The sequence below is a fragment of the Pseudophryne corroboree genome, chromosome 5 (assembly GCF_028390025.1).
Source record: "Pseudophryne corroboree isolate aPseCor3 chromosome 5, aPseCor3.hap2, whole genome shotgun sequence".
NCBI classification, from domain to species: Eukaryota; Metazoa; Chordata; class Amphibia; order Anura; family Myobatrachidae; genus Pseudophryne; species Pseudophryne corroboree.
The window spans coordinates 705,271,423-705,288,389 of record NC_086448.1 but is presented as its reverse complement, the minus strand read 5'-3'; the positions used below and the strand labels follow the sequence as shown (position 1 = coordinate 705,288,389).

Sequence of the window (16,967 nt, the reverse complement as noted above, 5' to 3'; positions counted from 1 at the left end):
ACCATTACAGTCCAGGTTTTAAGGCTATCTATGATTTAAACCATGTGGTTAAACCAAATTGACTGAGGTACTAATTAAGTCACCTGTGATCAAGCAGGGATAGCCTTAAAACCTGGACTGTTTGGAAAACTCTGGTTTAAGCAATATTTTTTAAATGAATACTGAGTCCAAACAATCAAAGCTAAATGCATTTATTATAATTATTTAATATTTTATAACTATTTAGAAATTACAGCTGCACATTCAAAAGAGACAAGCCAGCAGCAGGTAATTAAAACAATAAATTCATAGGTAAACGAAGATGACCAGAATGACCTTACAAATTACTTTAATAGAAAAAAAGAATCTCTGCTCTCCACAAGCTATTATATAAAAATGACAACAATCAACAAACATAAATAGCGCAATTAATTTTATGGGTCTCTCAGATGCAGCCACTCCTGTCCCTACATTACTTATTTCAAATCTGTTGCACAGCCGGCCAATGTTTAATAGCACAAACAAATCAATACGGCGTCCTGAGATTAAACACATTCATTTGGCTATATTAAAAAAAGGCTGTTTAATATAATATTGTCTTAAAAGAGTAACAAAAAGGAACTGGATAAAGGCTTTTTACAGTATTCTGAATTCTAAGTGCAACTGTCACTGCATAAGAGGCAGCCATTTTGTACACAATATAAATATTTTGTACCCATTACCAATAAGGTACTAAGAAAGGAATTTGTGCTAACAAGTTGCAGTCATTTCTCATAAATTTAGTCATGTGGTCCAATGTGTTACTATAGATTGCCATTCTAAATATTTTTTTATACTCACATAATTGCAAGAGAGAGCTAGATACCGATCATTACTATATAAACATTTTATTCAATCACATAAAATAAAAGCATAAAAAATGCAATGCATATTTTCATAAAAGAATTATTCTCACTGCTGATATTATTTACACGCTGCCATATACTGTATCCCAATTGTATATTGCACAGATGGGGTCGGGGCATAGCGCCCATCGTTTATACAGCTGAACATTCACCATCTAGTGAACACCATTCACATTACCTAAAACAAATTGGGACTTTATAATTTGCTTTGGAGCGAACCAGCCACACTGGTCTTTTGGATGTGGACATCTGTGCAATATACAGTATATGGCAGCGTGTAAATAATATCAGCAGTGAGAATAATTCTTTTATGAAAATATGCATTGCATTTTTTATGCTTTTATTTTATGTGATTGAATAAAATGTTTATATAGTAATGATCGGTATCCAGCGCTCTCTTGTGATATTGCATGTTTCACAATTACTTTGTATCTATTTGAGTATCGCAGAATACTCATGTGGGAGCAGCTATAAGTATATAGATATCAGTATATCAATTCTATTATATAAATTGGGTGACCAACAGCTTTATTTTGTGCCTTATATCAGAGCGCCTGATTTGATAATTTTAGGAGTCATAATTATCAAGCACTATACTCACATAATTATCACATACCTGTAGTCCATACCTCCCAACATCTGGAGGCTGAAGATCGTGACTCTCTGCGTGGCGTATCCGTGCTACGCTGAAAAGGGGTGTGGCCTAATTGGAAGGGTGTGGCTTCACATTAATGTCGCGATTGCGAGCCACTCCCCCATTTCTGTCACAGTGGCCAGCGCTCTGTGAGCTGCTGGCCATGCCCCCGGTCCCTCTCCCTCACTGGAATAGATGCTGTGCACATGCGCACAGCATCTATTCACCGCTGCTCTGCTCTGAACTAAGCAGAGCAGCGAGTGCAGGAGCCTCCCAACTGCCCCCCCACCCACCGCGGGACACTGTGGCCTGCGGGAGGTACAGTGGGACAGACCCCAAAAAAACGGGACTGACCACGAAAATCGGGACAGTTGGGAGGTATGACATAGCCTATATTCATGAAGCAGTGAAAACTGTGGAGAAGTGAGCCAGTGGAGAAGTTGCCCATGGCAACCAATCAGCTTTGAAGTAACATTTATAATTTGCATACTATATAACTGTACGGAGCAGCTGATTGGTTGCCATGGGCAAGTTCTCCACTGGCTCACTTCCCCACTCTTTTCACTGCTTCATGAATAGACCCCTCAGCATAAAACATATTTATTAAACAATATTTTTATGAACAGCCCTGCACAAAAATGGTATGTGCTGTATAAGAAAAAAAATATATTGATTGTCAGGGTACAAACTAGAGATGCTCCTTTTGTGATGTTAAATTCTATGTTTCTATGTCAATAGATGAATGCACTGCAGCATATAAACTTATATAAACACTATTAAAGAAATGCAGACTGTAGTGTGTTTGGTTAGTGGTTTCAAGCAATTCCAGACCTTTTAAAAGCTACACTTTGCAAACAGTAAAAGGCAGCAATACAGTAATACACAGCGTGCGCAAATGTGATGAGATTACTTTCCTGGGAAGTGCAAAATGAAAACCTGAAACACTAGCTACTGCTTATCTTTATAGTGGAACATTTCTAATAACTTTTTATTCTTCATTTCATAGCCCATAAACCAGAAATGCTGATGTGAAATGAAATAAGGCGATGAGCACAAAAGGAATCCACAGTAAAAATAAGATTTTACTTACCGATAAATCTATTTCTCGTAGTCCGTAGTGGATGCTGGGACTCCGTAAGGACCATGGGGGTATAGCGGCTCCGCAGGAGACAGGGCACAATAATAAAAGCTTTAGGATCAGGTGGTGTGCACTGGCTCCTCCCCCTATGACCCTCCTCCAAGCCTCAGTTAGGATACTGTGCCCGGACGAGCGTGCATAATAAGGAAGGATATTGAATCCCGGGTAAGACTCATACCAGCCACACCAATCACACCGTACAACCTGTGATCTGAACCCAGTTAACAGTATGATAACAACGAAGGAGCCTCTGAAAAGACGGCTCACAACAAGAATAACCCGATTTTTGTAACAATAACTATGTACAAGTATTGCAGACAATCCGCACTTGGGATGGGCGCCCAGCATCCACTACGGACTACGAGAAATAGATTTATCGGTAAGTAAAATCTTATTTTCTCTGACGTCCTAGTGGATGCTGGGACTCCGTAAGGACCATGGGGATTATACCAAAGCTCCCAAACGGGCGGGAGAGTGCGGATGACCCTGCAGCACCGAATGAGAGAACTCCATGTCCTCCTCAGCCAGGGTATCAAATTTGTAGAATTTAGCAAACGTGTTTGCCCCTGACCAAGTAACTGCTCGGCAAAGTTGTAAAGCCGAGACCCCTCGGGCAGTCGCCCAAGATGAGCCCCCTTCCTTTTGGAATGGGCTTTTACAGATTTTGGCTGTGGCAGGCCTGCCACAGAATGTGTAAACTGAATTGTATTACAAATCCAGCGAGCAATCGTCTGCTTAGAAGCAGGAGCACCCATCTTGTTGGGTGCATACAGGCTAAACAGCGAGTCAGATTTTCTGACTCCAGCCGTCCTGGAAACATATTTTTCAGGGCCCTGACAACGTCAAGTAACTTGGAGTCCTCCAAGTCCCTAGTACCCGCAGGTACCACAATAGGTTGGTTCATGTGAAAAACAGAAAACACCTTAAGGAGAAATTGAGGACGAGTCCTCAATTCTGCCCTGTCAGAATGAAAAATTAAGTAAGGGCTTTATATATGATAAAGCCGCCAATTCTGACACACGCCTGGCTGAAGCCAGGGCTAATAGCATCGTCACCTTCCATGTGAGATATTTTAAGTCCACAGTGGTGAGTGGTTCAAACCAATGTGACTTTAGGAAACTCAAAACAACATTGAGATCCCAAGGTGCCACTGGGGCACAAAAGGAGGCTGTATATGCAGTACCCCTTTTACAAACATCTGAACGTCAGGCACTAAAGCCAGTTCTTTCTGGAAGAAATTCGACAGGGCCGAAATTTGAACCTTAATGGACCCTAATTTTAGGCCCATAGACAGTCCTGTTTTCAGGAAATGTAGGAAACGACCCAGTTGGAATTCCTCTGTAGGGGCCTTCTTGGCCTCACACCACGCAACATATCTTCACCAAATGCGGTGAAAATGTTTTGCGGTTACATCCTTCCTGTCTTCGACCAGGGTAGGGATGACTTCATCTGGAATGCCCTTTCAGGATCCGGCGTTCAACCGCCATGCTGTCAAACGCGGCCGCGGTAAGTCTTGGAACAGACAAGGCCCCTGCTGGAGCAGGTCCTTTCTTAAAGGTAGAGGCCACGGGTCTTCCGTGAACATCTCTTGAAGTTTCGGGTACCAAGTCCTTCTTGGCCAATCCGGAACCACGAGTATCGTTCTTACTCATCTCCCTCTTATGATTCTCAGTACTTTTGGTATGAGAGGCATAGGAGGGAACACATACTCTGACTGGTACACCCACAGTGTTACCAGAGCGTCCACCGCTATTGCCTGAGGGTCCCTTGACCTGGCGCAATATCTGTCTAGTTTTTTGTTCAGGCGGGACGCCATCATGTCCACCTTTGGTTTTTCCCAACGGTTTACAATCATGTGGAAGACTTCCCGATGAAGTCCCCACTCTCCCGGGTGGAGGTCATGCCTGCTGAGGAAGTCTGCTTCCCAGTTTTCCACTCCCGGAATGAACACTGCTGAGAGTGTTATCACATGATTTTTCGCCCAGCGAAGAATCCTTGTAGTTTCTGCCATTTCCCTCCTGCTTCTTGTGCCGCCCTGTCTGTTTACGTGGGCGACTGCCGTGATGTTGTCCCACTGGATCAATACCGGCTGACCTTGAAGCAGAGGTCTTGCTAAGCTTAGAGCATTGTAAATTGCCCTTAGCTCCAGTATATTTATGTGGAGAGAAGTCTCCAGACTTGATCACACTCTCTGGAAATTTTTTCCTTGTGTGACTGCTCCCCAGCCACTCAGGCTGGCATCCGTGGTCACCAGGACCCAGTCCTGAATGCCGAATCTGCGGCCCTTTCATAGATGAGCACTCTGCAGCCACCGCAGAAGAAACACCCTTGTCCTTGGAGACAGGGTTATCCGCTGATGCATCTGAAGATGCGATCCGGACCATTTTTCCAGCAGATCCCACGGAAAGGTTCTTGCGTGAAATCTACCGAATGGGATCGCTTTGTAAGAAACCACCATTTTTCACAGGATCCTTGTGCAATGATGCACTGATACTTTTCCTGGTTTTAGGAGGTTCCTGACTAGCTCGGATAACTCCCTGGCTTTCTTCTCCGGGAGAAAACATCCTTTTCTGGACTGTGTCCAGAATCATCCCTAGGAACAGTAGACGTGTCGTCGGAAAAAACTGCGATTTTGGAATATTTAGAATCCACTCGTGCTGTCGTAGAACTACTAAAGATAGTGCTACTCCGACCTCCAACTGTTCTCTGGACCTTGCCCTTATCAGGAAAGCGTCCATATTTCTTTTAAGAAGAATCATCATTTCGGCCATTACCTTGGTAAAGACCCGGGGTGCCGTGGACAATCCAAACGGCAGCGTCTGAACTGATAGTGACAGTTCTGTACCACGAACCTGAGGTACCCTTGGTGAGAAGGCAAATTTGGACATGTAGGTAAGCGTCCCTGATATCCAGTGACACCATATCGTCCCCTTCTTCCTGGTTCGCTATCACTACTCTGAGTGACTCCATCTTGATTTGAACGCTTGTATGTAAGTGTTCAAATATTTCAGATCTCACCGAGCCGTCTGGCTTCAGTACCACAATATAGTGTGGAATAATACCCCTTCCCTTGTTGTAGAAGGGGTACTTTGATTATCACCTGCTGGGAATACAGCCTGTGAATTGTTCCCAATACTGCCTCCCTGTCGGAGGGAGACGTTGGTAAAGCAGACTTCAGGAACTTGTGAGGGGGAGACGTCTCGAATTTCCAATGTACACCTGAGATCCTACGTGTAGGATCCAGGAGTCCACTTGTGAGTGAGCCCCCTGCGTGCTGAAACTCTTGAGATGACCCCCTACCGCACCTGAGTCCGCTTGTACGGCCCCAGCGTCATGCTGCGGACTTGGCAGAAGCTGTGGAGGGCTTCTGTTCCTGGGAATGGGCTGCCTGCTGCAGTCTTCTTCCCTTTCCTCTACCCCTGGGCAGATATGACTGGCCCTTTTGCCCGCCTGCCCTTATGGGGACGAAATGACTGAGACTGAAAAGACTGTGTCCTTTTCTGCTGAGATGTGACTTGGGGTAACAAAAGGTGGATTTTTCAGCTGTTGCCATGGCCACCAGGTCCGATGGACCGCCCCTTTATACGGCAATACTTCCATGTGCCGTCTGGAATCTGCATCACCTGACCACTGTCGTGTCTTCGTCTGGCAGATATGGACATCACATTTACTCTTGATGCCAGAATGCAAATATCCCTCTGCGCATCTCGCATATATAGAAATGCATCTATAGTCAATAAAATCTTGTCCCTGTCAAGGGTATCAATATTTTCAGTCAGGAAATCCGACCAAGCCCCCTCAGCGCTGCACATCCAGGCTGAGGCGATTGCTGGTCGCAGTATAACACCAGTATGTGTGTATATACTTTTTAGGATATTTTTCCAGCCTCCTATCAGCTGGCTCCTTGAGGGCTGCCGTATCTGGAGACGGTAACGCCCCTTGTTTTTATAAGCGTGTGAGCGCCTTATCCACCCTAAGGTGTGTTTCCCAACTCGCCCTAACTTCTGGCGGGAAAGGGTATACCGCCAATAATTTTCTATCGGAGGAAACCCACGTATCATCACACACTTCATTTAATTTATCTGATTCAGGAAAAACTACAAGTAGTTTATTCACACCCTACATAATACCCTTATTTGTGGTACTTGTAGTATCAGAAATATGTAACACCTCCTTCATTGCCCTTAACATGAAACGTGTGGCCCTAAAGGAAAATACGTTTGTTTCTTCACCGTCGACACTGGAGTCAGTGTCCGTGTCTGTGTCGACCGACTGAGGTAAATGGGCGTTTTTACAAGCCCCTGACGGTGTCTGAGACGCCTGGACAGGTACTAATTTGTTTGCCGGCCGTCTCATGTCGTCAACCGACCTTGCAGCGTGTTGACATTATCACGTAATTCCTAAATAAGCCATCCATTCCAGTGTCGACTCCCTAGAGAGTGACATCACCAATACAGGCAATTTGCTCCGCCTCCTCACCAACATCGTCCTCCTACATGTCGACACACACGTACCGACACACAGCACACACACAGGGAATGCTCTGATAGAGGACAGGACCCCACTAGCCCTTTGGGGAGACAGAGGGAGAGTTTGCCAGCACACACCAAAAACGCTATAATTATACAGGGACAACCCCTTATACAAGTGTTTTCCCTTATAGCATTTTTATATATGTAATCATATCGCCAAATAAGTGCCCCCCCTCTCTGTTTTAACCCTGTTTCTGTAGTGCAGTGCAGGGGAGAGCCTGGGAGCCTTCCTCACAGCAGAGCTGAGCAGGAAAATGGCGCTGTGTGCTGAGGAGAATAGGCCCCGCCCCCTTTTCGGCGGGCTCTTCTCCCGGAGTTTGTGAGATCTGGCAGGGGTTAAATACATCCATATAGCCTCAATGGCTATATGTGATGTATTTTAGCCATAAAAAGGTATTATACATTGCTGCCCAGGGCGCCCCCCCCAGCGCCCTGCACCCTCAGTGACAGTTGGTGACTGTTGGTGAAGTGTGCTGACAACAATGGCGCACAGCTGCAGTGCTGTGCGCTACCTTATGAAGACTGAAAGTCTTCTGCCGCCTGTTTCTGGACCTCTTCAACTTCGGCATCTGCAAGGGGGGTCGGCGGCACGGCTCCGGGACCGGACTCCATGGCTGGGCCTGTGTTCGATCCCTCTGGAGCTAATGGTGTCCAGTAGCCTAAGAAGCAAATCCATCCTGCACGCAGGTGAGTTTACTTCTCTCCCCTAAGTCCCTCGTAGCAGTGAGCCTGTTGCCAGCAGGACTCACTGAAAATAAAAAACCTAACTTAAACTTTTATTCTAAGCAGCTCAGGAGAGCCACCTAGATTGCACCCTTCTCGTCGGGCACAAAAATCTAACTGAGGCTTGGAGGAGGGTCATAGGGGGAGGAGCCAGTGCACACCACCTGATCCTAAAGCTTTTATTATTGTGCCCTGTCTCCTGCGGAGCCGCTATACCCCCATGGTCCTTACGGAGTCCCAGCATCCACTAGGACGTCAGAGAAATAATTATTACACATTGGGTATTCCTAGAGGAACAGGTTTTAAACAAAGATGTTACTACAGTATATACTTCTACTACTTGATCTAAAATCAGCTCTGCACAATGCAGGTGCGTTGTAAGAGAGGAAGGGGCCCGTGTGCAGACTACAGGTGGACCAGCTCCTCTCCACGGCGCCGCCGGCTCCGACTCTGTGACGGAGTCTTCTGCGCAGGTCTCCAGAAACATGGCACCCGCCATGGTCTGGAGTCTAATTATCTACTGCCATTTTGGATGTGATTTTTTGCCGTGACTGCTGCGGCTACAGCTCCCGTCGCGGGATTCCGTAAATGTATTAAAACAATCTGGGTGCAATGTGTGCGGTGTGGGTCCCCCTGGGTGTGCAACACACACATTGTCCCCATGATAGGAACGCCTATGGCACAATGTAATTTATTAAGAGCGGTAACTATGTGTACACCAGTAGCCTGCAATGCTGGCTAAAGGCCAGTACTGACGGGAGAGATGTGTGCTGAGCGATTTTAACACAGGCCGCTCAGCACACATCTCTCCCCCCCCGCTCAGTACAGCGTGGTGTGCTGAGCGAGGCGGGGGGACGACGGGGGACGCTCATTTCAAACAGCGCTGAAGAGAGAGACCCGCTAGATTGAGCCTGCATGCAGGCTCAATCTAGCATCGCTGGGGGGCATACACACAAGAGATCCGTGCTTAAAATCTAAGCAATCCAGTCAGATTGCTTAGATTTTAAGTACGGATCTCTCCGTGTGTACCCCCCTTAACACTTCGTATAAGGAAAAGACTGTAAACCAAATCTGCAAAAGAAATACAACTTTGCAGGGAGAGCTGAACGATATTCAGATCCCCAGCAATACTGTAAAAAAAAAAAAAGTTACATAAAAAAAACAAAAATTCAAAATAATGTTTAAAAAGGTATTTTTGAACTCTGTAACATAGCTCTTATTACAGTGTATTTTGTATATACAGTATTTTATTGTGCGCAAACACTAATCAGATCTGAGAAGATGAAGATCCATACGCTACCAAGCCTTTTGAGCACACATTCGGATAAAAGGAAATCCAAAACTGTCAAACGTGTGTAGCTGCCAAGTATGACAGCCAAAATGACTCTTATTACAAAATGATGGTATTATAATGAATATACTCCGAAACTAATTAGTGCTTTATCCTATCCAGTCACATTACAGAGCAAATAAAAGCAGTGTATTAATGAGCTACATAATATACCTGAAATAAAAGATTATGTTTAGTGAAATCAGCCCAGCACAGGGGCCATATTGGCTTGTGGAAATGTAAACACTGGTCACAGACAGTCTATATAGGATAGTACCAAGCTCAGGGCCAGCTCTACCATTAGGCAGCTTTAGGCGGCTGCCTAGGGGCGCCAGCACCTGGAGGGCGCCACTGAATTCATTTCATCTAGCAAAAAACTGAAAGATGTCTCTGTATGCGGCCTCCACTGTGCTACCTGCTGCTGCAAGTCTAACCAGGTGCAGCCACCACTATCAGGCTGTACCACATAGTGCCTCAGCGCTTTCTCTGTGCCGACACGTGTAACATCAAGTCATGTGAAGGCACATAGAAGGGGGATGTAACTATGGCTCCCGAGAGGCGCCCCTATGGCGGCTCCTCATAGTCATAATGGGCGGGATGTACTAATGTACATCGCCGCCCATCGCCTCCCTGCGCCACGATGCTGATCGCATATGTACTAACATATGCGATCAGCATTGCGGAGGACAGCTCTTATCGGAAGAGCTGTCCTCCGCGATGCGCAGCGGCAGCCTGACTTCCGGGATTCGGCACCAGAAGTCAGTCTGCGCATGCGCGGGGTGACGGGGGCGGCCGCAGGGCATGCTGGGAGGGATCCGATCGGATCCCTCACACAGCGCCGCGGAGAGAAGCCCATAGGCTTCTACGGCTGGCGTACCCCACCGCGGCGCTGTCCTGCCGGCCGGGGGTTAGTACATCAGGAAAATGCGGTAAACAGGGAGTTTACCGCATTTTCCGCTTAGTACATCCCGCCCCATAACTCTTCCTCCCGAATCAAAAAAATGTAAACCAAATTACTTTAGCTGCTTTATGTTTCGAGTTACAGTAAAAACGCACGTTTTTCAAAAATACTTAAAAACGCTAGGTTCAATCAACATTAGATACCCCAATTTTTTTAATGTGCTTAACGAAGGTATAGATTATTACCAGACAAAAAATCAGCACGGTACTCTGTTTCATAGTGAAGAAAAAAAATCATAACGTTGATGTTGGGGCCGTAAAGTACAGATGGTGTAATGGTTAGCATTACTGCCTCACATCACTGAGGTCATGGGTTCGATTCCTACCATGGTACTAACTGTGTGGAGTTTGTATATTCTCCCCGTACTTGCGTGGGTTTCCTCCGGGTTCTCCGGTTTCCTCCCAAAATCCAAAAATATATACTGGTAGGTTAATTGGCTCACAACAAAATTAACCCTAGTAAATGTGTCTGTGTGTACATGTGGTAGGGAATCTAGATTGTAAGCTCCACTGGGGCAGGGACTGATATAAATGGGCAAATATTGTTTGTAAAGCGCTGAGGAATATGTGTGCGCTATATAAATAACTGGTAATAAATAAAGTTCAATTACTGTTGTACCACATACATAATTAACATAAGAAATCATGAAATTTAAAAACTTAAACATAACTTGAGTCCCTAAGATATTTAATGTCACAGAATACTTGGTAAAACAATTAATGTAAAACATCAGGTACAGCAGTTTTATGAAGATGATGAACATTCACGGATGTGCCCTGGAAAGAAAGTCTGTTTCTGTACAAGTTCCAGGAGGAAAAATAATTCACAAACAGAAAAGGCTACTCCTAGTAAACTTGAAATAACTTTATCTTGCTTTAAAATACCGTTTTCCAGACATTCAAGTTGCATTGTCTAAGGTTTGTTCCTTAGTACGACTTACATCATTACATGGGGGTAAATTTACTAAGGTGGGAGATTTTTAGAACTGGTGATGTTGCCCATAGCAACCAATCAGATTACATCTATTATCTGCTAGAAGCAGCTAGATAAATGGTAAGTAGAATCTGATTGGTTGCCATGGGCAACATCACCAGTTCTAAAAATCTCCCACCTTTGTAAATTTACCCCATGGTGTGTTAGTCAGCGTTGCTGCAAGAGGTATGCATTCTGTGTGTGTTTGCGAAACTCACCAAAACTAAAAAATGATTGGTTGCTGCTAAAGATGGACTACAAAGACCTAACTGAAATCCTTGTTTGTTCTTCAGTCTAAAAAACGTGTGTGCTTCATCAGTGTGATAAAGGCCCAGGTCTGGAAGCACTTCAGAAAATAGATGAAAAACGTTTTCATGATAGTGACATGGATGATGAGGACACAATTGTTTATAAGTAGTGGGTCCACAAAAAGTAAATTGGTTACAATCACTAGCAGTGTCAGACTGGGGCATGAAGGGCCCACCGGGGGGATGCTGTTGTAGGGGCCCATGCTTACAGGTGTGGCTAGACTCCAGTGGGGGTGTGGCCAGCCACCACAGAGGTTTGGCTAACCATTACAGAGTACATGTTCTGTTCCCCTTGGTAAATATATAATAAACCATATTCTTGTGAAATATAATGTAACATAAGTATTATGCATAATTCAAGTGCACAAGGATAGAGTGTGGAACCTGATCCCTAGAGGAGAAGGAGGGTCCTCCGGTGGTTTCCCCTGTTCCCCTGTGGGCCAGTCCGACCCTGATCACTAGTACTGTGGAACAATTCTGTGAAATTATTTGTAGTGCTGTTGATAATGCAACAGCCCATCTGTATACAGCAAAGTCGCAGGCTGAATACCTACGCCAGTTGAAGGAAACCATTTGCCCAGAAACAGAAGCTATGTGTTACTACTGTAGATTTAGCCGAAAATTATTAATTTGTGTGTCAGAATGCAATTAAAGGATTCCAGTAGGACACTTCACAAGCAACACTTCACCCATTTGCTGTATACAGATAGAACCACACTCATCTATACTGCGATGCTTGCGCACGGCATATGTATTAGTGTTCCTTCTAGGCTATTTCAGCTAGAGATGAGCGGGTTCGGTTCCTCTGAATCCGAACCCGCCCGAACTTCATGTTTTTTTACACGGGTCCGAGCGACTCGGATCTTCCCGCCTTGCTCGGTTAACCCGAGCGCGCCCGAACGTCATCATCACGCTGTCGGATTCTCGCGAGGCTCGGATTCTATCGCGAGACTCGGATTCTATATAAGGAGCCGCGCGTCGCCGCCATTTTCACACGTGCATTGAGAGTCATAGGGAGAGGACGTGCCTGGCGTCCTCTCCGTTTAGAGAAGAGAGAGACACAGTATTTTTGGGGAGCATTATTAGGAGGAGTACTACTATACTCCTGTATACTACTATACTACTTGCTGAAGTGATATTATTTTATAGATTAGATAGTGTGACTGTAAGTGTATTATCTGACTTGTGGGGGAGACACTGACAGTGGGGAGCAGTTAGAGTCTGAGAGCAGGACTCAGGAGTACATACTACATAATATAACGTACAGTGCACACTTTTGCTGCCAGAGTCAGTGCCACACTGCCATTGTTGTGACCACACTGACCACCAGTATAATAATATATTTTGTGATTGTCTGCTTAGGCCTCGGAGTACTAGTTGCAAGTTGCAACGTGACCTGACCACCAGTTTAATAATCAATCACCACCAGTTTAATATATATATATATATATATATATATATATAATTGTATATAATACATACAGGTTGAGTATCCCATATCCAAATATTCCGAAATACGGAATATTCCGAAATACGGACTTTTTTGAGTGAGAGTGAGATAGTGAAACCTTTGTTTTTTGATAGCTTAATGTACACAAACTTTATTTAATACACAAAGTTATTAATAATATTGTATTAATTGACCTTCAGGCAGTGTATATAAGGTGTATATGAAACATAAATGAATTGTGTGAATGTAGACACACTTTGTTTAATGCACAATGTTATAAAAAATATTGGCTAAAATTACCTTCAGGCTGTGTGTATAAGGTGTATATGTAACATAAATGCATTCTGTGCTTAGATTTAGGTCCCATCACCATGATATCTCACTATGGTATCTAATTATTCCAAAATACGGAAAAATCCCATATCCAAAATACCTCTGGTCCCAAGCATTTTGGATAAGGGATACTCAACCTGTATATATATAATATTGTATACCACCTACCCGTGGTTTTTTTTTTTTCATTCTTCTTTATACTATTACATACTACTATAGTAGCTTACTGTAGCAGACTAGCAGTCTGCGGTGCTGTGCTGACCTGACAGTGTCCAGCAGGTCCGTCATCAGTCATTACATAATAAATATATATAGTACCTGTCCGGCTGCAGTACTAGTGATATTATATTGATTTCATCTCATTATCAATAATTTATCATCCAGTCTAGACTCTATATTAGCAGCAGACACAGTACGTTAGTCCACGGCTGTAGCTACCTCTGTTTCGGCACTCGGCAGTCCATCCATAATTGTATACCACCTACCCGTGGTTTTTTTTTTTCTTTCTTCTTTGTACATACTACTATAGTATAGTAGCTTACTGTAGCAGTCTGCGGTGCTGCTGAGCTGACAGTGTCCAGCAGGTCCGTCATCAGTCATCATTACCTAATAAATATATTATCTACCTGTCCGGCTGCAGTACTAGTGATACTATATATACATACATATATATTGATTTCATCTCATTATAAATCATCCAGTCTATATTAGCAGCAGACACAGTAAGTTAGTCCACGGCTGTAGCTACCTCTGTGTCGGCACTCGGCAGTCCATCCATAATTGTATACCACCTACCCGTGGTTTTTTTTTTCTTTCTTCTTTATACATACTACATCTCATTATCATCCAGTCTATATTAGCAGCAGACACAGTACGGTAGTCCACGGCTGTAGCTACCTCTGTGTCGGCACTCGGCAGTCCATCCATAATTGTATACCACCTACCCGTGGGTTTTTTTTTCTTTCTTCTTTATACATACTACATCTCATTATCATCCAGTCTATATTAGCAGCAGACACAGTACGTTAGTCCACGGCTGTAGCTACCTCTGTGTCGGCACTCGGCAGTCCATCCATAATTGTATACCACCTACCCGTGGTTTTTTTTTTCTTTCTTCTTTATACATACTACATCTCATTATCATCCAGTCTATATTAGCAGCAGACACAGTACGTTAGTCCACGGCTGTAGCTACCTCTGTGTCGGCACTCGGCAGTCCATCCATAATTGTATACCACCTACCCGTGGTTTTTTTTTTCCTTTCTTCTTTATACATACTACATCTCATTATCATCCAGTCTATATTAGCAGCAGACACAGTACGTTAGTCCACGGCTGTAGCTACCTCTGTGTCGGCACTCGGCAGTCCATCCATAATTGTATACCACCTACCCGTGTTTTTTTCTTTCTTTCTTCTTTATACATACTACATCTCATTATCATCCAGTCTATATTAGCAGCAGACACAGTACGGTAGTCCACGGCTGTAGCTACCTCTGTGTCGGCACTCGGCAGTCCATCCATAATTGTATACTAGTATCCATCCATCTCCATTGTTTACCTGAGGTGCCTTTTAGTTGTGCCTATTAAAATATGGAGAACAAAAATGTTGAGGTTCCAAAATTAGGGAAAGATCAAGATCCACTTCCACCTCGTGCTGAAGCTGCTGCCACTAGTCATGGCCGAGACGATGAAATGCCAGCAACGTCGTCTGCCAAGGCCGATGCCCAATGTCATAGTACAGAGCATGTCAAATCCAAAACACCAAACATCAGTAAAAAAAGGACTCCAAAACCTAAAATAAAATTGTCGGAGGAGAAGCGTAAACTTGCCAATATGCCATTTACCACACGGAGTGGCAAGGAACGGCTGAGGCCCTGGCCTATGTTCATGGCTAGTGGTTCAGCTTCACATGAGGATGGAAGCACTCAGCCTCTCGCTAGAAAAATGAAAAGACTCAAGCTGGCAAAAGCACCGCAAAGAACTGTGCGTTCTTCGAAATCCCAAATCCACAAGGAGAGTCCAATTGTGTCGGTTGCGATGCCTGACCTTCCCAACACTGGACGTGAAGAGCATGCGCCTTCCACCATTTGCACGCCCCCTGCAAGTGCTGGAAGGAGCACCCGCAGTCCAGTTCCTGATAGTCAGATTGAAGATGTCAGTGTTGAAGTACACCAGGATGAGGAGGATATGGGTGTTGCTGGCGCTGGGGAGGAAATTGACAAGGAGGATTCTGATGGTGAGGTGGTTTGTTTAAGTCAGGCACCCGGGGAGACACCTGTTGTCCGTGGGAGGAATATGGCCGTTGACATGCCTGGTGAAAATACCAAAAAAATTAGCTCTTCGGTGTGGAAGTATTTCAACAGAAATGCGGACAACATTTGTCAAGCCGTGTGTTGCCTTTGTCAAGCTGTAATAAGTAGGGGTAAGGACGTTAACCACCTCGGAACATCCTCCCTTATACGTCACTTGCAGCGCATTCATAATAAGTCAGTGACAAGTTCAAAAACTTTGGGCGACAGCGGAAGCAGTCCACTGACCAGTAAATCCCTTCCTCTTGTAACCAAGCTCACGCAAACCACCCCACCAACTCCCTCAGTGTCAATTTCCTCCTTCCCCAGGAATGCCAATAGTCCTGCAGGCCATGTCACTGGCAATTCTGACGATTCCTCTCCTGCCTGGGATTCCTCCGATGCATCCTTGCGTGTAACGCCTACTGCTGCTGGCACTGCTGTTGTTGCTGCTGGGAGTCGATGGTCATCCCAGAGGGGAAGTCGTAAGACCACTTTTACTACTTCCACCAAGCAATTGACTGTCCAACAGTCCTTTGCGAGGAAGATGAAATATCACAGCAGTCATCCTACTGCAAAGCGGATAACTGAGGCCTTGGCATCCTGGGTGGTGAGAAACGTGGTTCCGGTATCCATCATTACTGCAGAGCCAACTAGAGACTTGTTGGAGGTACTGTGTCCCCGGTACCAAATACCATCTAGGTTCCATTTCTCTAGGCAGGCGATACCGAAAATGTACACAGACCTCAGAAAAAGACTCACCAGTGTCCTAAAAAATGCAGCTGTACCCAATGTCCACTTAACCACGGACATGTGGACAAGTGGAGCAGGGCAGGGTCAGGACTATATGACTGTGACAGCCCACTGGGTAGATGTATGGACTCCCGCCGCAAGAACAGCAGCGGCGGCACCAGTAGCAGCATCTCGCAAACGCCAACTCTTTCCTAGGCAGGCTACGCTTTGTATCACCGCTTTCCAGAATACGCACACAGCTGAAAACCTCTTACGGCAACTGAGGAAGATCATCGCGGAATGGCTTACCCCAATTGGACTCTCCTGTGGATTTGTGGCATCGGACAACGCCAGCAATATTGTGTGTGCATTAAATATGGGCAAATTCCAGCACGTCCCATGTTTTGCACATACCTTGAATTTGGTGGTGCAGAATTTTTTAAAAAACGACAGGGGCGTGCAAGAGATGCTGTCGGTGGCCAGAAGAATTGCGGGTCACTTTCGGCGTACAGGCACCACGTACAGAAGACTGGAGCACCACCAAAAACTACTGAACCTGCCCTGCCATCATCTGAAGCAAGAAGTGGTAACGAGGTGGAATTCAACCCTCTATATGCTTCAGAGGTTGGAGGAGCAGCAAAAGGCCATTCAAGCCTATACAATTGAGCACGATATAGGA

General features: G+C 44.9%; 1 protein-coding gene across 1 annotated transcript in view; it reads right to left on the bottom strand.

Moving 5' to 3' along the window:
* Nucleotides 1-16,967, bottom strand: part of KCNB2 (potassium voltage-gated channel subfamily B member 2) — a 387,610-nt gene that overhangs the window by 322,626 nt on the left and 48,017 nt on the right. The gene's annotated exons all lie outside the window — the stretch shown is intronic.